The following is a 6,803-nucleotide window of genomic DNA, read 5'->3' on the forward strand; positions in this document are numbered from 1 at the left end:
AATTTGTCATTCCCTGCATAGTAAAGCATATGGTTGTTAGATTCAAAATGGCCAATACCAATCCATTTCAGCTCACTGATACCTAAGATATTGATGTTGATGATGTGTTCCATTTCATTTTTAACAACTTCCAATTTTCCCAGATTCAAACTTCATATATTTCATGTTCCGATTTTCAGTGGATGTTTACAGCTATTTCTCTTCATTTTGATTTGTGGCCTATCAGCAAATGAAGGTTCTGTGGGCTTTTCTCCCATGAGTTTAACTCTATTCTCGTCATCATGGTCAACTCTACTTTGAGGAGGCATCTCTTCCCCATTCGCATTTTGAGTGCCTTCCAACGTGAGGGGCTCATTTTCCAGCCCTGTATCTGACAGTGTTTCTCTACTATTCATAAGGTTTTCAGTGACAAGTGATTCGAAAGTAGTTTGTCACTCTTTCTTCCTAGTCTATCTTTGTCTGGATCAAGCATGAGACAGCCATAAATAAACCTTGGTTTTGAAATTCTCTTTTCCCCTAGATTGACTTGCATGAACAGTAAGTAATACATCGGTTTCCTGGTAGGTAAAGTGGGAGTTAATACCTGCCCCAACCTGCCATATAGAATTGTTGTGAACCACACAGGAAAAATACTACATAAATGGAAGACACTTAAATTCCTTAGGGCCACCACAGCCAGTATTTTTGTGTAGTGGTTTCATTTCTTTTGCAGCTTTTGGTACAGTGCTAATTCATTCCACCCAGGTTTAGAGAAGGAAATTGTCATTTCTAAAAGGAATCCTCATACAGCATGAATTCAAAGAATAGCGTTGATTTGAGGTGGGGCTGGACCAAAAGGTCAGTTTGAGCCACAAGGTGGTAGTTCACACCCAGCAGAAACCGATGCAGGATTGCTATGAGTTGGAACTGACTTGACAGCACTTAACACCAACAGTGGTGTACATTGGAGTCATATTGTGGCTATGTGGGGTAATGCACTGGACCGCAAGGTCGGCTTGAACCACAAGGTCGGTAATTCAAACCCATCAGCTGCTCCTCGGAAACCCTGTGTAAGGTCACTATGAGTTGGAACTGCTGCAATGGCACTTAACAGCAACATTGTGTATATTATAAGGAATGCACTGTATGTTGCATTATCTTTAACTTCATTTTTTTCAACAAACATTTGAAGTCCCGTCTAAGTCAAAAAAGCTCTGCTGCCTTCTGGATGCAACTTCTATTAGTTAATATGTACAAGTGCAGCTTGCTTACTTGTTATTTGCCAGATTAAAACTATTAATATAAACTGGCCACATTTCTTTGAAGCAATAATATATTGATGCATGTTGTCAGATATTTTTTCATACAGGGTCAAATGGAACTTTTTTTTTTTTTTTTTATTACTTAGCGTAGTGGTTACGAATCAGGCTGCTAACCTCAGGGAAAGCAGTTTGAAACTTATCAGCTGTTCCACAGAAGAAAGATGAGACTTTCTGCTCCCATAAAGATTTACAGCCTCAGAAACCCTGTACAGGGTCGCTATGAGTCGGAATGACTCCACAGCACATAACCACCACCAAGTTCATACTAAATTGTAAAGGTCAGCCATATGTACATTATGCTAAAAGTAAACCTATTTCCTTAACCTTTTAATGTAGAAGTGGTACTATGCATTAATATACTATAAAGAATATGGGAAAAATTAAAATGGCACTTAAATCTTAATTTTCTAGAAAATGTGCCCTCATTGCACATTGTATCAATAAAGACTCTGTTAGGTGAAGTGAAGAAATGAAAGAACCAAGTGTGTTGCAGATAAAAATTAACCATGAATTCTAATATGTCATTTATTTATAAGAAACTTTTGAAGAAGGATATAATAATGGTGAATAACTATAAGCTGAATCTGAACACAGTTTGCAAGGGAGAGGCAGAAGCAGCTGGAAGCTTTTGTTTAAATAAAGGCCTAAGTTGATGAACATCTGCAGTAGGTCAGGTTATATTTTAAGACAGGAGACGCTGCGGAATACTCAACACAATAGCATGCTGTGCTGTATTATGGGCTTGGGGTGGGTGGGGTGTGTTGAATCTGATAAAGCTGTAGCAATGAGGTAATTTCCTAGTGCAATTCCCCATTGCCCCATCACCAATATCAAAAGGATTAAGATTCTAATGTACAGCAGATGGGATATTTCCGACGTCATTTAATAAACTTTATAGAAATGTGAAAAACAGCAATCTTTTAGCAAGATGATGTTAAAAACTTTTGTGGGCAAGGAGGTAGTTTTTGTGTTTTTAATTGTCTAGCATCAATTGTTTCAGCAGGGCTGGAGGGCAGATACGGTTTTTCTCAATTTGTAATATTGAAGCCACCATTTAATCAAAATTATAAGATGTAAAAATGTATTTTGAAAAAAAATGATTATTAGGCTCTGTAGTAGCAGTCTTTTATATATTGGGTCATGAATTTTTATATTGATCATTCATGTATATTCTTTTTAACAAGTCCAAGCAAACTCTTCCTCAGAAAGTGAATATGTTTTAAACCTCTACTTTAACCTTTATTACATTGGATGTACACAGTAAAGGAAAGGTCGGGCTTTTATTAAAAATTGAGAAATTTTTAGCAAAATAATGGATTAATCATGATTAGCCTTTATTTTCACCCCAAATAATTTATATTTCTGAGTTTAAAACTCTTCATTACTCCTGTCATGAAAAGATAGTAAGTCTTAAAGACAGGGCTACAGTGATCAAATGAAATGGCATTGATTAAATAACACTTTATAGAGCATACACTTTAATAGATTTGAAGAAAGAAATAGACAAATCTACAATAATAGTGGAAGATTTTGATATACCACTTTCAAGAAAGGATAGAACAACCAGTAAGAAACTCAACAAAGACACAGAGGAACTAAACACAATCAACCAACTGGACCTCATAGATGTGCACAGAGAATTCAATCCAAAAACAACACAATACACTGCTTTATCTTTTCCAGTGCACATGGAACATTCTCCAGAATACACCATGTATTAGGCCACAAAACAAGCTTCCATAAATGTGCAAACATCAAAACACTACAAAGCATCTTCTCAGACCACAATGCTACAAAACTAAAATCAACAAAATCAAATAAATGGAAACTAACACCTTGCTTAAAAGCTAATGGCTAGTAGAACAAATAAAAGGTAAATTCACAAAGTTCTTAAAAACAAATGAGAACAAAACACAACATACTAAAATCTTTGGGACAAGGCAAAAGCAGTGTTAAGAGGACAATTTATTGCAATAAATGTATACATCCCAAAAGAAGAAAGAACCAACATCAACACATTAACACATCTCCAACAATTAGAAACGGTCTAGCAAAGTAAACCTACAGTCACCAGAAGAAAATAAACAATAAAGATTAAAGCAGAAATAGAGAAAAAAAAAAAAAAAAAAACTATAGAAAATCAACAGGACAAGAAGTTGGTTCTTCTAAAGGATTAATAAAATTGACAAATCATTGGCAAACCTAACCAAAAAAAGAGGGAAAAGACACAAATAACACTCATAAGAAACCATATGGGTGATGTCACAACAGAACCAATAGAAATAAAAAGGATAACAGATTATGAAAAGTTGTACTTTAATACATTTGAAATTTTAGAGGAGATGGGTACATTTTTAGAAAAGAAGGACCTATCTAAACTTGCACAGTGAAGCAGAAAACTTGAACAGACCTGTAACAAAAGAAGAAATTGATAGATCATCAAAAAACTCTCAACCAAAAAAAGTTAAGGTCCAGATGGCTTCAATGGTGAGTTTGCCAAACATTCAGGGAAGAGCTGTCACCAATTCTACTCAAATTATTCCAAAATAGAGGATGGAAAACCTCCTAATACATTTTATGAAGCAAGCATAACCCTCATACCAAAACCAGGAAAGGACATCACTATGAAAGAAAATTATAGACCAATATCCCTCGTGCACAAATACACAAAAATTCTCAAAATCCTAGCCAACAGAATAAAGCATACAATTTTATATGAAGAGAAGGTTAAATTTTATAATTGTATAAAATTATCCATAGTTTACACTTTTTATCAAAGACTCAGTCTGATGAGCAATGGTGTTTATCAGGGAAATATAGGGTGGTACTTACTGAATAAATTTAATATATACTTTTTCTCCCAAGTTTGCATACTTAAAAGATTCTTAAGCTTAGTTTCAGCTTTCTCTATACATAGCTGTGCTCTTGGCATAGAATCCTTATTTCCGTGCCTCAGTAGTCTTATCTGTAAAGTGAAACAACAAGAAGGAAAAGTATCATTCAGCTACTACCCAAAAGGGTGAGAGTTCACGCCACCCAGAGGTACCTCACAAGTAAGGGCTGGTGATCTGCTTCGGAAAGGTCACAACCTTGAAAACCCCAGGGAGTGTAGTTCTATTGCAACACAAGGAGGTCACCAGAAGTCAGAATGGACTGAATGGCAGCTGGTCAGTGGTTGCTTATCTTGTTCAATCTTCTCAATTGTTTATGTTAAGATTGCAATAATCAAAAGGGTAAGATAAGGAAACTAACTTGGAGATTATGTAATTTGGCCAAAGGCAAAATATGTAAGTGTCACAACAGGGTTTTGAACCTAGGTTCATGTAGCACCAAGATTCAGGTTCATCTCACTGCTGTATATATTTAAATGCCCTCAAGTCAGTTCCAACCCATAGTGACCCTGTACATGGCAGAACGAAGCACTACCTGGCCCCGTTCCATCCTCACAATTGTGTTTGAGCCCATTGTTGCTGCCACTGTGTCAATCCATCTCATGGGGAAGTGAGGTAGGGAGGATGGGTATCCTTCCTCTTTTCGACTGACTCTGCACTTTACCAAGCACGGTGTCCTTCTCCAGAGACTGATTCCTCCTGACAACATGCTCAAAGCACCAGAGATGAGATCTCACTTCTAAGGAGCATTCTGGCTGCACTTCTAAAACGGATGTTAGTTTTTCTGCCAGTCCCTAGTACTTTCTATATGTTTTGCCAACACCCTAATTCAAATGCATCTGTTCTTCTGTGATCTTCCTTATTCACTGTACGACAGTTACATGCCTATGAGGCAATTAAAAATACCATGTCTTGGGTCTGGCAAACCTTATTCCTCAAAGTGACATCGTTGCTCTTCAAAACTTTTAAGAGATCGTTTGCAGCAGACATACCTACTGCAATACATCATTTGATTTCTTGACTGCTGCTTCCATGAGTGTTGATTGTGGATCCAAAGATCCAAAATGAAGTCTTTGACAACTTCAATCTTTTCCTCATTTATTGTGATGTTACTTATTGGTGCCTTTATGAGGATTTCCATTTTCTTTACATTGAGGTACAATCCACAGTGAAGGTCATCTCAATTGTGATACTGATGCTTAAGATCGTTCTGGATGACCAGAGAGTGTTTTTAACTTGAAACAACTGAAGGTCTTATCCTCAGTAATAATACTAATGTCTTTGCTACAAAACCAGTCTCAAATCAATTTATATTTTCCCTGTGGTGGTTCTCATCGTGCCTTTCTGGGGAAAATGTAAAGAAAGTACTGAGGAATTTGTGTTGCTGTGGACAATTGCTATTAGTCTGACATGCTGCTCAAGTGTTTTAACTCCTACCTTTGAATGCAAACCTTAGAAAAGCAGCTTTTAAAACGGGGGGCATATTGCTTATAGGGAGAAAACTATGATAGAACATTTTTACTTTAATAGCCCATTTTTAATCTGGTACAAGTTGAGAACCAAAAGTAGCTAACTACGTTTTTAAGAAGCTCCAGGCTTCTTCATTGACAACTGTAGCAGTCAGGGTCTGATCAGAGAAGGCGTGGTTGCAGCCCACCAGATGGTGAAGTCTGCTGGATGGCCCAGACAGAGATATCCAGGGTTGCCAGGCAAATCATAAGCAAACCTCCAGGACAAAGGGTGAGCCTTAAAGATGAACACTAAGGCATAGGGTGCCACTGTAAAGGGAGCCCTGGAGCACGTGGTATCTGTATGGGAGAGAAGGTGGTCACCAGGCCAACTGGGGCAGAGTACTCCTGGATGTCTCCATGATGCTCCCCAACAGTGTAACAGCTGTAACTTGCAATGACTTCTATAAAGAAAGCTTAATATGCTATCTATAAAAATCAAGTACTGACAGAATCGTTCATTACTGCAAAGCAGGCATTGAAGGGTATTTTCGGAGCTGAAACCAAATAAGCTGTCATAACAGCCCAAACAGAGAACTCTAAGGAGTAAAATGTAATTTACTCATAAAAGTGAATATTGAATCTTCTATCCAGTATTCTATCAAAAATCTATCTAGGGTACAGGTAATATTTTGAAAATGCTGTCTTTTCATTTAAAATAAATGACCTGATTTTCTGGGTGAGACATTTATTAAAATGTGAAACAAAAGTGCAATGTTGAAATACGTTATTCATTTGACAGTTGTTAGCACTCAGGATTCCTAGCTAACAGCTGCTACCCTCAGTTAGCTTAAACTGTTGTCAAGCACTGTTGAAGCAGTTACCAAATGAAATTCCATATGTTCTGTAATCAAGCAATGTGTGGGGGCCTGAGTTGATAGAGAGGTTTCATAGAGAATGTGACATTTGACCCATTACTGTTTATAACAAACTTCCTCTTTTTCTAGTGTCTCCAATTTCAATAGCCAAGGACTTAGCACCCAAATATATAAGTCAGCCATTCATGTTAGCCTTGAGGCTTGTCTCAGTATATATGAGCATCACTACAATAACTTGAGTTCCAACAAAGCTTAGAAACGTTTTCCCACAGAAGGAAACCTGCT

The sequence above is a fragment of the Chrysochloris asiatica genome, unplaced genomic scaffold, assembly GCF_000296735.1.
Source record: "Chrysochloris asiatica unplaced genomic scaffold, ChrAsi1.0 scaffold00072, whole genome shotgun sequence".
Lineage (NCBI taxonomy): Eukaryota > Metazoa > Chordata > Mammalia > Afrosoricida > Chrysochloridae > Chrysochloris > Chrysochloris asiatica.